Source organism: Elaeis guineensis, chromosome 8, assembly GCF_000442705.2.
Source record: "Elaeis guineensis isolate ETL-2024a chromosome 8, EG11, whole genome shotgun sequence".
NCBI lineage: Eukaryota > Viridiplantae > Streptophyta > Magnoliopsida > Arecales > Arecaceae > Elaeis > Elaeis guineensis.
Window position 1 is genome coordinate 40,712,226 of NC_026000.2, and position 24,117 is coordinate 40,736,342.

Genomic DNA, 24,117 nt, shown 5'->3' on the forward strand with positions numbered 1-24,117 from the left:
AAAAGAAAATAATGAGGGAGAAAATAAAAAAATTTATTTGCCAACTAATTGGCTTGATCCAATCTTTTTGACCCTCAAATAGGTGCCCCTCTAAATCCAAATCAAAATGAATCTAGTTAAGGTTTAAGGCTATAGACTTGATCTAATCCTTATCTAATAAAAAATCCAAGTCCAGAGAAGAATTGGGTTTAACCATGTGCCAGCATGGTTCTCCTAAACCCAATAGGATTTCATTAAGTTCGAACCCAATTAGAACTTCATAAGTCCAATTGGTTAATTCAAGATTAAATACCTTAATGTGTGACCCCATAGGTTCCATTCTATTTGGTAGTGAGATGTATTGTGATCTCCATCACAATATCATCAAAACTTCTTTCGATGAATTAAAATAATTCCAACTCTTCTCTTTGAGAGTCATCGATCATCAAGGCGACGTCTGATGATTCCCATAATCCATCAGTGACACCAGCAGTATGTAGTGGCAATCTAGTAGAATAAAAGTATGATCTTTTAGGTGCAGTTATCATGTGATTTAGTCCTTCTATCGTGAGTTCTGACTTGATAGAGATCATGGAGAACTCGTCAGACCCCATCGTAAGTCATATGCCAGATTGGTTCGATTCGAGTTTACTTATAAATTTTGTGAAAATTTTTTCTAGTATTCACACTTACTTTGATCAAAGACTTTCTGAACTCAGTCTCATAAATCGCATAGGACTTTTTTTTTTCTACCAAGATTAATAGACTCCATTTAGGTGCATCCTACTCCTAACAGCGAATCTGAACCTACTGTAGCCAATATACAAGATAAGGACTCAAATGGCTAGGGACTAAGGGAACATGCAGTAAAACTCAAGAGCCTCCCTACGAATAGCCGAGATAATACTATAGGTCAAAGGATCACTCATACCATTGCAGCATTGAGACAACCACTGATGAGTGAGTAGACATCCTAGTGATTTTTCATGTTGGTCATGCTCAGTATAAGTTGTTCTCTAACAATCACCTGCATTCTCACCCAAGTATTCCTACACTACAGGCCCAAGACTCATCTGCCTACAAGGAAGATGATCCATGCATTGATCTTTAAATGGATTGATCACTATCCTCTGTGATGATTTCTTGATCGAAAGTATTTAGACACTAGACACTAATTAATATATGTCTCAAATTCTCAACAGCATAAGAATATATAAAATCATCTATGTTAATTTATAGGATAAATCAAAGACACATATACATGATTGAAGATAAAAATACCCTTTATTAATAATAAAAGTGTTATAAGTACAAAGTTAAATTTTAAAATAATAAAATATGTCAGCTAATAATTGGCTTCTAGGATACTTATCTAACAAACTCCCACTTGACCTAAAGCCCATTGGCCATATCCCTAAGACCCATCTTCTCAAGGTAAGATTTGATCTTCTGCTAGTTGAGAGGCTTGGTCAGTGGATCCACCATATTTTACACGGAGTCGACTCTCTGCACCTCGACAAACTTTTTATCGAGGTATTCACATATGATGTAGAACCGTCGCTCTTGGGTTCATCAGGAAGGGGCATTCTTCAAGGATATGGTCTGGTGCACTACATGCATTGCATATGGATGCAAAAATTTGGTTCACATTGATTGGTCTCTATAGTTCTAAGGCCTCTAAACTATGTGCTAAGGTTGCAATTTTGGCCTCTGTAGCTAGAAAATTCTGAATTTGATGCAGTCCACCTCTCGAGGGTGTAGGTCTATCGGGTTCCTTAGTTATTTTCTATTGTAAATTCTTCTTAGCTAAGTCTTCTAGAAACTGTCAAGCTTCAGTGGATTCCTTGTATATGAATTGACCCTGGCACATGGACCCGAGCATGATTCTAAAATTTGAATCTAGCCCCTCATAAATTATCTGACATAGCCTCCAAGTCTCTATTCTATGATGTGGGCATTGGGTCAAGAGGTTTTTAAAGCGATCGAAGTATTTTTAGAATAATTCACCAGCTAATTGATAAAATTGATTTATCTTATTTCTAATCCTAGCTATTTTATGGTGGGAAAAGAACTTCTTTAGAAATACTCTTACAAATTCCTCTCAGATCATGACAGATTGGTTTGGAAGACTATAGAGCTATTTTTTAGCATTATTTTTGGGGGCAAATTTGATCAGTCTTAGCTTAACCTTATCTTCTGACAGTTGTTGCAGCCTCATGGTTGCACAAACCTCTTTAAATTCTCTAATGAATATGTATGCATCCTCTATTCTCATAAATTTTGGAAGCATATTGATAATTTGAGATTTAATTTCAAAGTTATTTGTAGTGGGTTGGGGTAACCTGATGCAAGATGGTTGGATGGAATCGACTGGATAACATAAATCTTTAAGAGTTTGGGGCTGACTGGGTTCTCCCATTATAGAGATTGTTAGATTTAAAACAAAAATTAAATCAATTCTCACTAGTCGACCTGACACCCTTCTCCACAAAAGAAGTGGAGAAATCATTTTATCTTTTATTTTTTATTTTTTTATTTATTTTATGATATTTTCAATCAAGTTTTCAATCAAATAAAAAGAAGAGAAGAGGAGAGAAATCCTAACTAGAGTTCTCCTAGCTCTAAATAGCTCCTAATTGTCAAGGTTGCCTTCGAGCACTATAAGTTTGAAATCGGCTAACTGAATCAGCCAGATAAGTATAAGATTAATGGGAGGCTCTCTGTGCTTTCGCAATGAATCTAATTAGATAACTATTTTTTTTCAAAACGTAGTTCTTGAACCATTTTTCTAGATACCAACAGGCTAATCAACTTAAATTCAGTCCATCTTTTGGGTTCCCTTGTCCTAATGAGCTCAGATGTCCCTAGGGCTAGCTTTAATCAATTTTATTTAAGGGTTAGGTTATGTAGATGCAAAGAATATTGTGCAGGATCTGGTACCACATGGTGTAGTAGGAAGAAAAAAGAAACAAAACAAGAAACACAATACAAATATATGGATTGACCTCAAGTCTACCTCTATGGGGCGTGCAAGCTTCATTATAAGAGAATAAAATACAATCAATACAAGAGGAACTCATCGCTTAACTCTTATAACCAAAATTCTCGCAAAAACTCTCTAAATCTATCTTAAAGCCTTTCTGCACCTTCAATATGTCATCAGCTATCCAACGGAATAAACAGCTTGTCAATCGAAGCTATATAGGCTCCAAAATCTTAAAAATACTATTACACTAGGAATACTAAGTCTCAATCAATCTTAGAACCATCCGTGGCTGTCCGATCATGATCAGCTCGCATTAGAGCCGTCTGATTGCACACTATACCCTCAAATCAAGCATGATCATGCCCGGAGTCATCCTCAGCCATCCGATCATGAACAGCTCGCTCTAGAGCCATCGAATTGTGCAAAATCATCCATGGACCCTGCGTGAACCGTGTGATCGGTCCATATGGCCTCCATGGACCGTCCAGCACCCTACGGTCCATGGTGGACCATGCAGGGCATTGGGCCTGGGCACCCCCGTGCGTGCTGGGCTAGCCCGCACGCGCGCCCGTGCTGGACCCACCCATGCACTGGGCTGCGCCTGCCTGTGTGTGTGCGCGTCTGCTGGGCTCGACTGTAGTATTGTTGGCCTTCACCACCTCGTGCATCATGCCACCTACTCCGAGCTTTTTTCATATGTATCTTCGCCATCTGGGCTCCGTTTGGACTGTTCTTAGGCTCGTTGAACTCTGTTCGTCATCCTGAACCTCACTGTGGGCTTAGTGTGTATCTAATCTTGAGGCATATTTCTTAACAATATCCATCTCGACTCGATATTCGGCCTCCATTTATATCTGAGAGCTTATGATCCGTCTCATCCCCACGCCCTTGGGACATGCCTGCTGTCTCATAGATGGACAAATGTGGGAGTCGAGCCAGGCCGCTCGATCCCACCTCCATTATAGGCTATGTCCACTCTGACCAAAGATCTGCTCGATGAAGTCTTTTGTGGTAATAGGAACTTCACTCTACGATGTCATCTCTCATCCTCTCGAATCTCCTGTCTAGTGCCCGATCTACCTTCACTTGGAGCTCCACCTGGCTCTAAGCTCCTCCTGGCTCCTGAAGCTCCACCTCACACTGAGCTCTCCGTCAGGTAGTAATATCCTCTCGTGCTCTTTTTTTTCTCTAGAATAATTCTATCATCGTATAATACTTTCAGGATTCCTCTACCAGCTACCATCCTATAGCCTCTCGAATCCAATCTGCTCAATGAGATAAGATTCTGCCTGAAATTAGGTATATATTGGACCTCCCTCAATCTCCTTACTACACCATCATGTGTTCTCCAGCTGATCATTCTAATACCTCTGATCGCATAGCTCAATCCATCCGGTAGATAAACAGTACCCTCACAGCTCTTTAGAAAGTCAAACTGCTCCTCTCTACAACATACATGATAGATGCATGCAGAATCTAAAATTCACTACTGAAAAGAAGTAGATACCTTATCAGATATCTCTAGGATATCATCCTCTGACTCGCTACTGACCGTCGTTGTAATAACTCTCGTCCGATCTCAGAGTTGAGGGCAATCTCTTGCTAGATGCCCCAACTCATCACATCGATAACATCTGATCTTGCTCAAGTCTCTCATCTTGGACTTGGACCACTCTCGTCGTGATCTTCTGTCGCTTTGTCTGCCACCTCTTACTCCTCCAAAAATTATCAAAACTGAGTTGCCACCTGAGCTCGAAGCTGGGTTCTCCCTCCTAAGAACCTCACTCTGAAAAATTACCGTGGTGACCTCGTTCATCTTGATGGTGCTTTCCCCTACTAGAAGAGCAATCACCAAGGACTCATACGAAGAAAAAAATGATGCTAGTAAGACCAGCACCCTAGTCTTCTCCTCAACTCTCTCACCAATGCTAAGGAGGTCGGTGAATATCTTTTGAATGTGGCTAAGATGCACCTGCATGCTCTGTCCCTTAGTCATCCGTAGCTGGTAAAACTGCCTCTAGAGGAAGAGGGTGTTGGTAAGAAACTTCACCATATACAACTCCTCGAGTTTTGACCACATTATCATCAGGAAAGCTCACCAAGCACATGGATCACTACCTCATCTGTTAGGTACAAGTGGATCGTACTCACCGTCTGCATCTAAAGCTGCCTCCAATCTTGTACGTCCATCATAGTCAGCTTCTCCTCGCACAAGAAAGTATCGATTAACCCTTGCTGGATGAGCACGTCCTTCACCCTCTCCTACCATAAGAACAAATTGCTCTTTCCATCAAACTTGTTGATCTTCACTTTGATTGTGCTTGTCTTCTCCATCTTCTATCTCGATCACCATCGTCGTAACCTGTGCACTGGTACCATCTTGCTCTGCTATCAATTATTGTGCAGGATCTGATACCATATGGTGCAGTAGGAAGAAAGAAAAAATAAAATAAGAAACACAATACAAATACATAGATTGACCTTAAGCCTACCTCCATAAGGCATATAAGCTTCATTATGAGAGAATAAAATATAATCAATATAAGAGAAACTCACCACCCAACCATTGTACAAGAGTCTTTCAATAAAAAATCTCAAAATCCTCATAAAAACTCTTTGAAACCTCTTTTGAAGTCTTTCTGTACCTCCAGGACATCACTAGTTATCCAACACAACAAATGGCTCATCAATCGAAGCTATATAGGTTCCAAAATCTTAAAAATATTGTTATATTAGGAATACTGAGTCTCAATCAATTCTAGAACCAACCGTGCCCATCTGATCATGAGCGGCTCGCACCAGAGCCATCCGATCATGCACTATAGCCTCAGATCAAGCCTGATCATGCCCAGAGTCATCCTCAATCATTCGATCATGAATGACTCACTCCAAAGCCATCGGATCATGAAAAATCATCTATGGACCACACGTGGACTGCGTGATTGATCCACGCTGAAGAAAAAATCACCTTTTTCCTGTGTAGGATCTTCCAGATTTCATCAAATCTAGGATGGAATAAATTAAAATTTTTTATCCTATGCTATTTTAGATCTAATGTCTATTAGATCTAATTTTATTATCTGATATTTAAAATCTAAAATTAAATCTAAAAGCATGAGAAATATAGACATACCTCAAGGATAATCTAATTACCCTGTAGATGATTGCAACACTGCCTGAGATTCTGATGTAGCCACACAAGTGCCTGGCCTCTATCAGTATTCACTCAGGTAGGATCTAGAATATCTTCTCCTCACAATTCTATGATCTAAAAATCAGATCAATATCTAATTTGAAAGTACTTCAGAACTCCTTCTGAAGTTGGAGCAGCAGCCTATCAAAGATGTCCTGCAGCCTTCTGTTCCAGGCGTCACCACGCCTTGTACCTTTGCCAGATGAATATCCAACTTCTTGGATATGAAGAGGGGAGAAAGGAGAGCAGGGAGGATGTAGAGAAGTGGGGAGGGGGTGGCAACTAATAGGTTTTTTACATAAAATAATTTCTATCTCAAAACCCTAGGTGCAGCAGGGTTTATATAGATCCTGTATGCTACGCAGTGCCACATCATTCGACCAATCAAAAAATTCTAATAAATTCTAAAAAAATTTTAATTGGTGGAGTGATATCATCTGATCATATTAGATAAAAATTCCCATACTCTGTCCTATGTTGGCGCCAACATTGGATAAGCACAAATAAGGTGGCGCCAAAGAGTCCAAGTTTATCAAGACTCTTTGGTTCTTATCCATTTGGGGCGCCCACTTAAATACAATTGAGCTCACGCCATAATCTGATTATGGTGCCCAATTTGAAGTGGTTTGGACATGTGGACACTCCACAAAAATCTTTCAATGAATCCTCTTCAGTTTAAGACCCATATGTCAACTTTTGACAGATGTCCTAAAATGAAATTGGCAGGTGCTAGAAATTAGCAGGTGTTGTCTTAAATTCATCTCATGAATTAAGACAAGCCTTTTCTGAGCTGGACAAGCTTCAATTAGACTGAGAAAAACCTTTTCAAGATTCTCTGGATGAGCCAGATCACATTTGGCTGAGTAGAGACAGAAAAGATTACACGAGGAGAAAGTTAGGCTCAATCGAGTGCTAGCATGATTTCTTTGAACCTAATTGGATCTTATCCAAATCAATTGGGGTAGCCCAATTGATGACATCCAGATCCTATCCCTTATTTGTGTGATCCAGTTAGGTTCAATTCTGTATGGTAATGAGACATGTCATGATCTCATCATCGACATCATCGAAACTCCTTTCGATGGACCAGAACTCTTCTGATTCAGACAATTAGAATGATCGATCATCAAAATCATTCTAATTGCTCCCAAAATCCATCAGTGACACCTAACAGTATATGGTAGCAATCCATTAGAACTGAAGATGAATGTCTTGGTGCAGCTACCTGTGTGATTGAGTTCCTCTATCATGAGTTCCGACTAAATTAGGGTTAAGGTGAACTCGTCAAATCCAACATCAGTCATATGAATAATCGATCGATCCGAGTCCGATGTGAAACCCAATGGAAAACTTTTTTTTATTATTTCACTCTGCCATGGCCATGGGCTTAAGGACTCGATCTTTCGATCATCATAGGACTACTCCTCTCATCTACCAAGGTTGATAGATCCCATCTTGGTGCGATCTGGTTCCTACAATGGATATGCTACAGCCAACATACACCTCAGGGTTTCGAATGGTTAGGAGATCGAGTTATGGTATAGTCAAACTATAACACACTCAAGGTGAACCATCGATGCACCTCAGGTCAAAGAACTAGACACACAACTGCAGCATCGAGCTAGTCATCGACGAGAAGGTAGACTTTCTTATGACTGCTCGAGGTGGTCACGCTCAGTACTCTCATTCTCAATGAATCCCTGTACTCTTACTTCGGTGTCTCCACACCGTAGACTCAAGACTCATCTACCCTAAGAAAGTGATCGTATACTAACCTTCCGGATCGATCACCATCCTCGTGATGATCCTATGATCAGGAGCAGTTTATGAGTTAGTTATGTAAATTCATGCCTTAAATTTTTAGCTCTTGAAAATATGAATTTACATTCCCACTAACTCAAAGGATGTATCACAGACACAATGTACACAATGTGATAGAAGAATAACCCTTTTATTCATTTATAGTTAAAATTATAAATTTGCCCTTAGTTCTGTACAGGAATGTGTCAGCCGATCTGGCATCTAGGGCACACATCTAACAAACTCCCACTTGACCTAATGCCAATTGGCTACATATCTAAGTCCCATCTTCTCAAGATGGGCTTCGATCTTCTGTTGGCCCAATGGCTTAGTCAGCGGGTCTGCCACATTATCTGTGGAGTTGACTCTCTTGACCTCGACATAATCTTTTTCGAGATAATCACAGATCAGATGGAATCGCCGCTCGATGTGTTTGGACTTCTGGTGAAACCTTGGCTCCTTAGCTAGGGTTATGGTGCTATTATTGTCGCAGTAAAGAGAGATGGCATCCAATGACATTACTCCAAGCTTTGCGGCAAACTTTTTGTACCAGAATGCCTCCTTTGCAGCTTTCGATGTGGCAATATACTCTGCCTCCATGGTGGAATATGTAATTATCATTTGCTTGGAACTCTTCCAGCTAACTGTACCACCATTACAAATGAACAGACTCTCAGATGTCGACTTTCGATCATCTGTATCAGACATAAAGTCTGAGTCTGTAAATTCCTGAATCTGGAGTTCTCCATTCCCAAAGACTAGAAACATATCCTTAGTCCTTCTCAAGTACCTAAGGATACATTTCACAGAAGTCCAGTGCTCTTCGCCTGGATTCGACTGATATCTGCTTGTGACACTCACAGCATGGACTATATTAGGTCGTGTACATAGCATGGCATACATGAGGCTCCCTATTGCCGAAGCATAAGGGATCTTGCTCATGCGTTCAATCTCCTCAGGTGTGCTAGGGCACATCTTCTTGGAGAGATGAATGCCATGTCTAAAAGGCAAGAAACCTCTTTTGGAGTTATCCACGCTAAACCTTTTTAGCACCTCCTCTATGTACATCTTCTGTGAAAGTCCCAGCATCCTATTTGGTCTATCTCTATAGACCTTAATACCCAGTATAAAGGATGCCTCTCCTAGATCTTTCATAGAGAACTCCTTAGACAACCATACTTTGACTAAGGTCAACATGGGAATATCATTCCCAATTAGGAGGATGTCATCCACGTACAATACGAGGAAGACAACTGCACTCCCACTGACCTTTTTGAACACACATGGTTCCTCCTCATTCTTGATGAAACCAAATATTTTGATCACATCATTGAAACGAGTATTCCAACTCCGAGATGCTTGCTTAAGTACATAAATGGACCTTTGCAATTTGTAGACCTTGTGATCATCATCATTGGATGTAAAACCAAGCGGCTGTTCCATATAGATATCTTTCTCAAGATATCCATTTAAGAATGTCATTTTTACGTCCATCTGCCATATTTCATAATTGAAATAGGCTGCAACAGCAAGCAATGTGCGGATGGATTTTGGCATGGCTACGGGCGAGAAGGTATCCTGATAGTCAATGCCTTCGCGCTGACTATAATTTTTGCTACGAGCCTATTTTTGAATGTCTCCACATTTCCATCTGTACCTATCTTTCTCTTGAAGATCTATTTACACCCAATAGGTACAATACCTTCAGGTGGATCTACCAAGGTCCAGACTTGGTTTGAGTGCATCGAGTCAATTTCTGATCTCATTGCCTCTAACCATTTCTCAGAGTCGATATCTGATATCACCTCATCATAGGTCTTGGGATCATCACTATGAACCCCATTTCCCGTGAGGAATATTTTCTCTACATCCTCTTGTATGGTACCTAAGTACCTTTCAGGAGGACGGAAAACCCTAGTCGATCTATGAGGTGGAAGAGATTGTGTTAGGACTGATTCTGATTGATTAGGTTCCTCAGGTTCTTTAGCTCATTGCCCTTGGGAGACATTCTCTTTGAGCTTAATTATTTTTTCGATGCCACCATCTTGAATAAACTATTTTTCAAGAAAAATAGTATTTCGACTCACAATCACATTGTGGTCTTTCAAAATATAAAAATAATATCCTAATGACTCTTTAGGATATCTTATGAATCGAGCTCTAAAAGATCTGAACTCTAACTTGTCCGTCTACTGTCTCTTGACATGAGCGGACAACCCCAAATTCTGAGATGATTCAGATTTGGCTTCTTACCATGCCATATCTCATATAGTATGGTAGGAACAATTTTTGAGGGAACCCTATTCAATACATAAATTGCTGTCATGAGACAATATCCCCAAAGAAATTCTGGAAGGTCTGTGAAGCTCATCATGGAACGGACCATATCTAGTAGGGTCCGATTTCTTCGTTCTGAAACTCCATTAAGTTGAGGCATTCCAGGTGGAATCTATTGAGAGACTATACCATTATCCTTAAGATAGTCTAGGAATTTTTGACTAAGGTATTCACCTCTTCAATCTGATCAAAGAACCTTAATGGGCTTTTCTGTTTATTTTTCTACCTCATATCTGAATTCTTTGAACCTTTCAAAGGCTTCAGACTTGTGTTTCATTAGAAACACATATCCGTACCTAGACATATCATCGGTAAAGGTAATGAAGTAGATAAGTTGTCTCTAGCTGGCACATCAAATAGGCCGCACACATCCGTATGTACTAGCGCAAGTAGGTCTGTAGCCCTTTCTCCATGTCCCACAAAAGGGAGCTTGATCATTTTGCCTTGAAAGCATGATTCACAAATTGGATATGACTCGAAAGTCAATAGACTCAGTAGCCCGAATTTCTCCAATTTGTTAACCCTGTCTTCTGCTATATGACCTAGCCTTAGGTGCCACAGATACTTATCATTTAGACTATCTCTAGGCCTTTTAATTCCTATGGCATTCATATTTTGCTCAATATTAAAAATAGATACATCAACATGTAACTGATAGAGACCATTAATAACAAAACCATTTGCAACTTTATTATTTTCATAAAATATGTTACAATGGTCCTTTAGAAAGCTAATCACATAGCCTTCTTGTGATAAACATGAAACAGAAATTAAATTCCTGCTTGCTGCAGGCACATAATAACAGTCTCTTAAAACTAAATCTAATCCTAACGGTAATCGCAGAGGGTAGGTTCCTACGGCCACAGTAGCAACTCTTGCTCCATTCCCGACACGTAGGATCATCTCCCCATCCCTCAGCCTCCTGCTCTTCTCAAGACCCTGCATAGAAGTGTACAAATGAGCACTAGAACCAGAGTCAAGCACCCAACTGGATGCAGAAAAAACCATAAGATTAGATTCGATAATGAGCATACCTCTAGAAGGACCATCCTTCTTGTTCTTCAGGGTGGCCAGGTATTGAGGACAGTTCTGCTTCCAATGGCCTTCTGACTGACAGTGAAATACTTTCCCTTTTCAAAAGCCTTCTTCTTCGATCCTGTCTTCTTGTTCTTGCCATTCACCTTCTGCTTCTTCACGGACTTCTTTTTCTTTCCAAAAGACTTTCTCTTGGAAGAAGTCCGCTCCACAGTAAGAACTGAGCCTTTTGAACCTTTCATTGAAAGCTCAGCCGTAACCACCATATTCATTAACTCAGCCAAGGTACATTACATCTTATGCATATGGAAGTTCATGATGAACTGACCATATGCATCGGACAAGGACTGAAGGATTACATCAATCTGAAAATCCTTGTCTAAGATGATATCGAGCTTCTCAAGCTCCTCAAGATCCTTGATCATTGTCAAACAATGATCTTGGACTGACTGCCCATCACGCATCTTGGCCTTAAAAAGTCTTTGACAGACTTGATACTTGGCCGCGCGACTCTGTTCACCAAACAACTCTTGTAGGTGAGCCAACATTTGGTGGGTAGTCAAAATATTTTCATGTTGGCACTGCAAATCATCAGACATTGCACCTAACATGTAGTACCTGGCTCTGTTATCATCATCCATCTACTTTTCCAGAGACGCTCTCTGTTCAGCAGTCGGATGTGCTGGCATGGCAGGTGGGTCCTGGTCCAAGACATGAGTCAATTTTTTGGAACCCAGAATAATTCTGTAGTTCTTCAACCAGTCCTTAAAATTTAGTCCAGTCAGTCTATGAGTGTCTAGAATTTTGGTCAGGGGGTTTGAGGCAGACATGTTTCCTGTAGAGAGTCAAAAGTTTCTAGTTAGATTTTGTAATCAAACTCAATCAATTTGTTTAGGATTTTTATTTTTAAACAAATTAGGCTCCCACTATTATTTCAGATCTCTACACTCCCTTGGTAGAGATGTGAAAATCTCTATGATTAGTGATTTCTAGTGGGGGGTACAGTCTCACCGACTGGCTCATCACCTCACCTAATAGTTATTGATGATGGATCAACCGATGAGTGGACAACTCTTATCCAATGATTCTCTAATCATGGTACACCCAAAACTTGGTCTCTAATTCATGAAGCTCACCGTATCTGGGATATTGCTCCAATCCTTAGTTAAGCCAAACCCACCATTTGCACGAACTAGATTCCTGATTGGGTCCCTCACCGTATCTAGAATATTGAGCCCAACCCATCCTCTAATCCGTAGCATCCAATGCCTAATGGATATGATTGCATCTTTCTGGTGCAACTGAGCCACTGTAACCAGCCGAGAACAATCAACCCCGGGAAGGACCCGCACATCCACAATGGTGGAAGACCTAGATTTAATATTTTTTTAGGGAGATTTGATTTAGGTCTCTTTAAACTTGACTTGACATAGTCATATAACAATTATGACTAACCTAGTGGTATAGGTCAGCTCGAATTGTTAGCCACCTCAAATCAGAATTGGGTCGACACATATGGCCAGATAAGTGAGACCGGTGGGAGGGACATGCCATTAACTCAACAAGAACGCATTCGAGTCGAGTAGCTCCCAATTAAAAACTAGTCGGTCACATCTGCCCAACTTATCTTAGACACCAAATTGTCGAACCAAAACTAATTGGGTTAGTCTACAATCCAGGCTCTAACCACTGAACCAAATTAGGTCTTAACTTGATCGAGTCACATCTAAATGTGATTCGACCTTGACCCAGACTTAATCCTATTAGGCTGGTCAATTATTAGCTTTCATGATCCCACCTAACCAACTCTTGATTCGGTTTGATCAACCGCTAGACCTAATTGAGCTACCCAAGCCCGAACCCAATCTTATGAAAATATCTTAGATCTGAAATTCTCAATTTTAGACCTAACTTAATTTCATAAGCTCAATACATTAATTAAGTTTGGGTTCATAAACAAAGCATGTAAAATAAATCCTAGGGTTTCAGGATCTAGAGTTTTGCAGAAAAGTAAGTTTTGATTTCTAATTAAGGATGAACGTGCGACACCCCTACACGTCATATGAACACCCCATTGAATAGAAAAGAGGATCTTAAAACCTACTTTGTTCTTATGATTGGACAGCCATGAGGAACACCTTAATCAGAAATATAAATTTAACTACAAAATTAGTTAGATCTAAATTAACATATCACATATATAATTAAGATCTAACTAATACATGCTTTGCATACATCTTATGTATCAAAAATTAATCTAATTAACATGCTTTCAGATCTGATACATCACATGTAATATCTAAAAAATAAAATTTAAATTGAACTATTCAAAATAAAAACTATTCTAGACAAGTTACTAGAATAATTCTACAATTAGTCTAGGCATGCAACAGATTAATTTTATGAAATAATTAAAATTTTATTTTCTATTTTTTGATCTGATTATAACAATTATAACATCAAAAAAATAGAGAATAAATTATATTTAATTCATATTTTAATCTCATTAAAATATAAAACTTAAGACTACTCATGGATTCAATTAATCCTAGTCTAGTTATGCATCTCATGCATGTTAGATTTTCTTAGATTTAATTTTAAATATTTTGATTTCAGATCCTATCATATTTGATGTAACATCTAAAATTATTTAATATCAATAAATTAAAATTAAAATTAGATCTAAAATAGATCTGAAATAGAGCCAACAACCTGGCTCTGATACCACTTGAAGGAAAAATCATCTTTTTCCCGTGTAGGATCTTTCAGATTTCATCAAATCTGGGATGGAATAAATTAAAAATTTTTATCCTATGCTATTTCAGATCTAATGTGTATTAGATTTAATTTTATTATCTGATATTTAAAATCTAAAATTAAATCTAAAAATATGAGAAATATAGACATACCTCAAGGGTAATCTAATTACCTTGTAGATGATCGCAGCACTGCCTGAGGTTCTGATGTAGCCATGCAAGCGCCTGGCCTCTACCAATATTCACTTAGATAGGATCTAGAACATCTTCTCCTTATGATTCTATGCTCCAAAAATTAGATCAATATCTGATTTGAAAGTACTTCAGAACTTCTTCTGAAGTTGGAGCAGCAGCCTGTCGAAGATGTCCTGCAGCCTTCTGTTCCAGGTGTCACCACGCCTTGTACCTTTTCCAGATGAACGTCCAACTTCTTGAACATGAAGAGGGGAGAAAGGAGAGCAGGGAGGATATAGAGAAGAGGGAAGGGGGTGGCAACTAATAGGTTTTTTGCATAAAATAAGTTCTATCTCGAAACCCTAGGTGCAGCAGGGTTTATATAGATCCTGTATGCTACGCAGTGCCACATCATTCGACCAATCAAAAAATTCCAATAAATTTTAGAAAAATTTTGATTGATGGAGTGATGTCATCTGATCATATCAAATAAAAATCTCCATACTCTCTCCTATGTTGGCACCAACATTGGATAAGCACAAATAAGGTGGCGCCAAAGAGTCCAAGTTTATCAGGACTCTTTGGTTCTTATCCATTTGGGGCGCCCACTTAAATCAAATTGAGCTCACGCCATAGTCTAATTATGGCACCTAATTTGAAGTGGTTTGGATATGTGGACACTCCACAAAAATCTTCCAATGAATCCTCTTCAGTTTAAGATCCATATGTCAACTTTTGACAGATGTCCTAAAATGAAATTGGCAGGTGCTAGAAATTAGCAGGTGTTGTCTTAAATTCATCTCATGAATTAAGACAAGCCTTTTTTGAGCTGGACAAGCTTCAATTAGACTGAGAGAAATCTTTTCAAGGTTCTCTGGATGAGCCAAATCATATTTGGCTCAGTAGAGACAAAAGATTACACGAGGAGAAAGTTAGGCTCAATCAAGTACTAGCACAATTTTCTTGAACCTAATTGGATCTTATCCAAATCAATTGGGGTAGCCCAATTGATGACATCCAGATCCTAACCCTTATTTGTGTGATCCTGTTAGGTTCAATTCTATATGGTAATGAGACATGTCGTGATCTCATCATCGACATCATCGAAACTCCTTTTGATGGACCAGAACTCTTCTGATTCAGACAATTAGAATGATGGATCATCAAAATCATTCTAATTGTTCTCAAAATCCATCAGTGACACCTAGTAGTATATGGTGGCAACCCATCAAAACTGAAGACAAACCTTTTGGTGCAGCTACCTGTGTGATTGAGTTCTTCTATCATGAGTCCCGACTGAATTAGGGTTAAGGTGAACTCGTCAAACCCAACATCAGTCATATGAATCAATCGATTGATCCGAGTCTGATGTGAAACCCAATGGAAAACTTTTTTCCATTATTTCACTCTGCCATGGCCGTGGGCTTAAGGACTCGATCTTTCGATCATCATAGGACTACTCCTCTCATCTACCGAGGTTGATAGATCCCATCTTGGTGCGATCTGGTTCCTACAATGGATATGCTACAGCCAACATACACCTCAGGGTTTTGAATGGCTAGGAGATCGAGTTATGGTATAGTCAAATTATAACACACTCAAGGTGAACCGTCGATGCACCTCAGGTCAAAGAACTAGACACACAACTGCAGCATCGAGCTAGTCATCGATGAGAAGGTAGACTTCTTTATGACTGCTCGAGGTGGTCACGCTCAGTACTCTCATTCTCAACGAATACCTGTACTCTCGCTCTGGTATTTTCACACCATAGACTCAAGACTCATCTATCCTAAGGAAGCGATCGTATACCAACCTTCCAGATCGATCACCATCCTCATGATGATCCTATGGTCAGGAGCAGTTTATGAGTTAGTTATGTAAATTCACGCCTTAAATTTTTAACTCTTGAAAATATGAATTTACATTCCCACTAACTCAAAGGATGTATCACAGACACAATGTACACAATGTGATAGAAGAATAATCTTTTTATTCATTTATAATCAAAATTATAAATTTGCCCTTAGTTCTGTACAGGAATGTGTTAGCCAATCTGGCATCTAGGGCACACATCTAACACACGCACCCTCCATGTATCGCCCAGCACCCTATAGTCCATGGTGGACCACACAGGGCACTGGGCCTGGGTGCCAGCACACGCACTGGGCTGGCCCATGCACGTGCCCACGTTGGACCCACCCGTGCACTGGGCCGCGCACGCAGTCTGTTGGGCCCGACTATGCCACCACTGCCTCCGTCGGCCCACCACCGGCCTTCACCACTTCGTGCATCGTGCCACCTGTTATGAGCTTCTTTCATATGTATCTTTACCGTCTGGACTCTGTTTGGACTGTTCTTAGGCTCGTTGGACTCTGTTCGTTGTTCTGGACCTCACTGTGGGTTCAATTTGGATCGAATCTTAAGGTATATTTTTTAATAATCTTTACCTCGACTCGATATTTAGCCTCCACCTATCTTTGAAATCCTATGATCTGTCTCACCCCTACACCCTGAGGTATGCCTACTATCTCATGGATGGGCAAATATGAGAGTCGAGCCAGATCGCTCGATCCCACTTCCGTCATGGGCTGTGTCCACTCTGACCAAAGACCTGCTTGGGGAAGTCTCCTATGGTAATAGAAACTTCACTCTACGATGTTGCCTCTCATCTTCTCAAGTCTCTTGTTTAGTGCTCGATCCACCTCTACCTGGAGCTCCATCTCGCTCTAGGCTCCTCTTGGCTCCTAAAGCTTCACCTCGCACTGGATTCTCCGTCAGGTAGTAATATCCTTTCATCCTCTTCTTTTTCTCTAGAATAACCTTATCATCGCATAACACCTTCAAAATTTCTCCACCAACTACCATCCTGTAGCCTCTCTAATCCAATCTAATCAGTGAGATAAGATTTCATCTGATATCGGATATATATCGGATCTCCCCCAATCTCTTCACTACACCATCATGTATTTTCTAACTGACCATCCCGATACCTTTGATCACACAGCTCGATCCATCTGGCAGATAAATAGTGTCCTCACTGCTTTCTATAGAGTCAAATTTCTCCTTTCTGCAACATACATGATAAGTGCATGCAGAATCTAAAATCTACTACTGGAAAAAATTAGATATCTTATCAGATATCTCCAAGACATCATCTTCTGACTCACTACTGGTCGTCGCTGCAGTAGCCCTCGTTCAATCCCTGAGTTAAAGATAATATCTGGCTAGATGCACCAACTCATCATATCGATAATATCTGGTCTTGCTCAAGTCTCTCATCCTAGACTTGGACATCCTCGTCGCAATCTCTAATTGCTCTGTCTGTCACCTCAAGCTCCTCTAGAAACCATCAAAGTTGAGCTGCCGTCGGAGCTCGAAGCTGAGTTCTCCCTCCTGAGAACCTCATTCTGGAGAATCACCATGGTGACCTCATCTATCTTAATGGTGCTATTCCCTACTAGAAGAGCAGTCACTAAGGACTCATTCGAAGGGAGAAGTGATGCTAGCAAGACCAGCACCCTGATCTTCTTCACAACTTTCTCACCAACACTGAGGAGATTGATGAGGATCTTCTGGAAGTGACTGAGATGCTCCTGCATGCTCTATCCCTCGTCATCTACAGCTAGTAGAACTGCCTTTAGAGGAAGAGGATGTTAGTGAGAGATTTCACCATATATAACTCATCGAGCTTTGACCATAGCATCATTGGAGAAGTCTCGTCAAGCACATAGATCACCACCTCATCTGTTAGGTACAAACGGATTGTACTCACTACCTGCATTTAGAGCCATCACCAATTTTGTACCTCCATGGTAGTCAGCTTCTCCTCACACAAGAGAGTATCGATCAACCCTTGCCGAATGAGCACATCCTTCACCCTTGCCTACCATAAGAAGAAATTACTCTTTTCATCAAACCTATTGATCTCCACCTCAATTGTGCTTGTCTTCTCTATCTTCTATCTCGATCACCACCGCCACAACTTATGCTCTAGTACCACCTTGCTTTAATACCAATTATTATGTAGGATTTGGTAATACACAGTGCAGCAGGAAGAAAGAAGAAACAAAATAAGAAATACAATATAAATACATAGATTGGCCTCAAGCCTATCTCCACGGGGTGTGTAAAGTTCACTATGAGAGAATAAAACACAACCAATACAAGAGGAACTCACCACTCAACTCTTGTATAAGAGTCTCAAAATAAGAAACCCTAAAATCCTTACAAAAGCATTCTGAAACCTCTCTTGTAGCCTTTCTAAACCTCTAAGATGTCACCAGCTATCCAATGCAATAAATGACTCGTCAATCAGAGCTATATAGGCTTCAAAATCTTAAAAATACTGTTACACTGGGAATACTGAAGCCCAATCAATCCTAAAACCATTCGTGGCCATCCGATCGTGACCAGCTCACATCAAAGCCATCTGATCATGCACTATAGCCTCAGATCAAGTCTGATCACACCTGGAGTCATCCTCAGCCATCCGATCGTGAATGGCTCACTCTAGAGCCGTCGGATTGTGCAAAATCACTCGTGGACTGTATGTGGACTGCATGATCGATCCATGCGGCCTCCATGGACCGCCCAGCACCCTACGGTCCATGGTGAACTGCGTAGGGCACTGGGCCTGGGTGCCCACATGCACGCTGGGCCGGCCCGCCCCCATGTTGGGTCACGCATGCCTGCGCACGCGAGCGTCCGTCGAGCCTGACTGCACCGCCATCGACCTCCATCACCCTCTGCTTCGAGCTTCTTTCGCATGTACCTTCATCATTTGGACCCATTTGGACTGTTCTTAAGCTCGTTGGACTTCGTTCGTTATCATTGACCTCGCTGTGGGCTCAATGTGGATCGAATCTTGAGGTATATTTTCTAACAAGGAAGTGATTTATGGGCTAAGGAAGGGTAATCAAATCCCCACCTTATATTGTTAATGGGTTTTGTCCTTAAAATATTTTATGGATATGCAATGCAACAAAGCAATAAAAATAGATAAGTTTTAATTAACAAAAAAACTAACAGCAAATAAAAGCTAGTAAGCATGCAAAAAGAAAAAGTTAGGATACGTACTTGACTTCCAGCACTTACCAACTTAATGTAAAGCGAGATAAAAGAGATAGATAATGTAAGACTATAGCTAAACTAAAAGCATAAAAAATAAGAATTTAAAATATAATTTAAACATGCCAATTCCCTAACAACAGTGCCAAAAACTTGATGTATCTTAAATTATACTGTAAGTGCATGGTGTGCAATGTAGCATGTTCAACGAGTACAGATCGATCCCACAAGAAATTAGTTTTTTAAAATGTATTCAAATATTTGCTCAAGCGAGCGTTAACAGAGAAGAATTTGTTTGTTGAATTACGAACTAGCAAAGTAGTAAATTAATCAAATATAAAGATAAATTATCTAAAAGATCTAGAGCTTTTGAATCCATTAGACCAATGAATTAAAAGGCCTTCCTAAGGTTTCTCTCATATTGTCCCTTGATTAAGGTATAACATATGAACAAATATGGACCATGAAGAGATTTAACTCAACTACGACCCATCAAGCATTTTGCTTTCATCCTAATTAAGAGACTTTTTCTTTCAACCACTTCTATTGTATTATCTAAGTGAGGGCTATGAAGGGACGCAAACCTAACTATAACCCACCAAAGTTTCCATAAAGAAGAAGAAGGAAGGATTTAGAGATTTGTAAGCCTTTTATCAATCATCTCTTCTTGCACCAATTCAAGTATGGACTATAAAGAGATTCTGACTCAACGATAGCCTATCAAGTCTCTTAGCAAGAGAAATGAAGGGAGAAGGATACTTAAAAAATTAAAGCATAAAGAGAAATTCAAAGAAGAAGGTTTCTATTCATGATCTAGCTTTATCACAAACCTCAGAAGGATTACCTAGCTAGACATAATTTGATTTGACGTCTGAAAAAAATAAATAAATAAAAATAAAATCTTATGCTACTTGCTGGTATTTAACTTGTAAAAATTAAAAATTATAGAATTAAAAGATATAAAAATTTAAACTATTCTATTACAGAAATTAAAATTACAGAAATTAAATAGAAAAAGAAAAACTAATTTATTGCTGAATAAAAATTTTGATACAAAAAATTTTTAACTCCTAAGCAATTAATGAGGCTTGAAGTTGGAATAGAAAATAAAAATAAAATAAAATAAAATTCTTCCACAGAACCGACTACTCTCCCTCTCTTGGCTTGGAGCCAACCTCTCCTAGCTAACTTTCCTTCTCGTGCGTTGAAAGGATGAAAGAAAATGAGAACAAAATGGTTAAAAAGATTTAAAAAATAAGTATGCCCACCTATCATACGGGCCCTTTACAAGAGTTATGGTGTGGAGCCAGAGATATCTCAAGAGTAGAGGTATTGAAGCCTTTTTGTAGGTGAATGGAGGTAAAAGATTTTTGTATGTTTTAGACGTGGGACTAATGAAAGAAATAAAAGGCTAGGAGATGGATGGGTAAGATTTAAGAATAATGAAGGATTGGATGGAAAAGATGAGGGGAGGGATGTAAGTTTTTTTTGAAAAAAAATTCCAAATATTTTCTCCACACGGCCGTCATCTTGTTGTTTCCATTTTTCGCATCCGTGCTAGCCACTTACAACATCCTCCACCCTTGCTTCATTTTGTGCCCATGCGGTGCATCCATCCCCACATCTCACGTGTCCAACGTGCATGCTGCCCACGACATCATCTTGCTTATTTCCCTCTGCATGAGTGCCCAAGCCAAGCTGTGCAGCTCCCATGCCTGATGCCGTGCTCGCACCCAGTTGAAGTGAATTTGAATTCTAAGCACCCCCGTGAAGCCACCAAGAACTCCCCCTGAGCCGCGTGAAGACCTTTAAGATATTACTGTAGCTTTTTACATGGCTCACCAACCTTCTTATGGACCAAATGGTCCATGATGGACCACCAACTTATGGATTGGATTAGATTGGTTTTCGACTTTGAATTTAAATCTATTTTAACTCTATTTTTTATCTCGTTTAATCTCTTTAAGCCTGCAGATCGGGCTCTTCATGTTGGTGCACCTCTTTTCTATAAAATATATAAAAAAATATTATTTTTAAAAGAATAAAATAATTTGATACATAAATTAATGCTTTTATGGGCATATTTATTCACTTATCAGTGGACCACTAAAATCCAAACTTGGTTGAAATGCATCAAGTCAACTTTTGACTTCATTACATTCAATTACTTCTCGAAATTGATGTCTTATATCACCTCATAGTAGTTTTTTAGGATCATCTTCATATTCTCTTTCTTCCATGAGGAATATTTCCTCTATACCCTTTGGTCAGAATACCTATGTATCTTTTAGTAGACAGGAGATCCTACTCGATCTATGAGTTGGAAGAGGTACTATATGTACTAGCTCAATATAAATAGGTTCTATATATTATATGACTCGTTGCTCTCGAGAGACTCTCTCTTTGAGCTTAATTCTTCTTCCACTACATCCATCCTGAATAAATTATTTTTTCAAGAATACAGTATATTAGCTCACAATCACATTGTGATCCTCTGAGAAGTAAAAGTAATATCCCAAAGACTCTTTAGGATACCTTATAAAATAAGCTCTCATAGATCTAGCCTCTAACTGTGCATCTATTGTCGCTTGACATGGGCCAGATATCCTCCAATCTTAAGATGATCAAGACTTAGTTGTTGAGAATTATGCCCCAAAGTCAATCGTCAGCATGTTGATGGTTATGCTCATATTTGTACATTGTATATGAAATTTTATTAATAAATATTATTTGATCTTTTCATCATATTTTGTTCATCTTCTTTGAACTCCTGTATAGTGATGAAGCCCTTAGGACTATATTTAATGGATAAAGAAGGATTTATCATTTAGTCCTTAAATATGTTCGCGATCAAATGATATACTATTAATAGGATGATAGCGATATCAAATATAGGTCATTGTATGCCATATAGGTTGGTTGTCCTCTTAACTAAAGAGTATGGAGATATTGATATGGCATGTAGGTAGAATGTAGGAGTACATTCACACCAAACATGCTCAATTGTAAAGTACTCTGCTGTCAAAAGGAGCTCGCAAAGGATATGTGTATAAGTATCCCTCTGATCTGAGATCACTACAGTGATTTATAAGCAACTCACTGTACTTTGATGCTGGACTACCTAAATTTTTAATTCAGTGATAGAAGATTTTTGGGTGCAGTCAAGTACTTGTCAAGTTAGTACGTGAGTCAAGATGGGATTGACCTCTCCGAATATGTAGGAGTTAATGCATCAGTGTATTTTAATTTAGTAAAATCTTGATCAGGATAATCCATGTGATGAATTTGAAAAGTTAAAATATAATATGGTTGACTATTCTAGGGTTGATAGTTAAATCATAGATCACCTTGAGTATTAGAATTAGGATGAATTATACGGTAACCATACGTTAGTAGGTTCTTGAATGTTGCTTTACAATCATTCGGTCTATTTGGATGTCGGATTTCATTTCTAGATGGTTACATCGATTAGTATAGAAATTTATTTTTGCACTACCAATTTAGGTTTAAATCTATGAGGTCACACACATTAGAAATTTTGATCTGATCAGATGGCTGATCTGATAAAGAGTCCCACTGAATTGGGACTCTGGTGGAGAGTCCCACTGGATTGAGACTCTGCTATGAATAGAAGATTAATTAGTAATTAGATTGCTAATTGACTCAATTTGATGAGGTAATGAGATTTGAAATAAGTCTAATTAAATTAGATTCAATTTGACTTGGATTGGATTTGATTAGATCAAGCCTAATTATCAGAGAAACTAGTTTCTGATTTGATCAGGACTTGATTTTATTTAATTCCTAATTGGATTAGAAATTTATTAAGAAAATTATATTCCTAATTAGATTAGGTTTCTTTCTCTCATTGAATCTAAGCCAAATCTGATTTGGATTGAAATCAAATTAGAAAATCAAGAGTCCCAAGCAACTGGGATTCTTCCCTTATGCATGCCCTAAGATCCACACCACCTATTGCATGCAAAAAGGAGTTTTGCATGAGATATATTGGTGTGAGAAAGAAGAGGGTGCAGATAGTATTGAAAATTATATCTTAAAATCAATCATGTGACGATTGAGTTTATTTTTGTATATAAATTATTAATTATTGAATAATAATTATTCTGATATTTTTTCATCACAAAGTGACATCTTTCTTAAACTCTTGTACTGTGATGAAGTCCCTAGAACTATGCTAGTGTACGATAAAGAGAGGATTTATCGTATGGTTCTTAAACAAGTTCATGATCAAATGATACGTCATTACGGGACGATGACGTTTATCAAGTGAAGGTTGTTGTGTGCCATATGGGTTGGTTGTCCTCTTAACCAAGGAGTGTCGTGATACTGATATGGCATACAGATGAGATATAAGGTTACATCATCACTGAACAAGTGACTCACCTGCTAAATATTTTACTGTCAAGAGCTGCTCATGAAATACATGGGTATAAATATCCTTTAGACCTGAGATCACCATAGTAACTTGCAAGCAACTCACTGTGCTTTGGTGCCGAACTACTTGAATTTTTAATGCAGTGACGGAAAGTTATTGGGTACAGTCAAGTACTTACGAAGTCTGTATATGGATCAAAATAAGATTGACCCCTCTGGATTATTAGAGTTGATGTATCACTGTATTTCAATTCAGTAAAACCTTGACCAGGGTAATCCATGAGATGAATTTAAAAGGTTGAAATACAATGTGGATGAAGCAATCTCGATTGACAGTTAACCTGAGACCATCCTAGAGCATCTAGGATCAAAAGGATGAATTATGTGGTAACCAT

General features: G+C 39.0%; 1 protein-coding gene and 1 non-coding gene across 2 annotated transcripts in view; both read left to right on the forward strand.

The window, feature by feature from the left end:
* The window catches only part of LOC105035574 (uncharacterized), a 181,382-nt gene that overhangs the window by 73,555 nt on the left and 83,710 nt on the right, over window positions 1-24,117 (forward strand). The window lies entirely within an intron of this gene.
* Window positions 1,920-2,026, forward strand: LOC114913319 (small nucleolar RNA R71). Its single transcript, XR_003799338.1, has one exon. It is a non-coding gene; the product is annotated as a small nucleolar RNA R71 (small nucleolar RNA).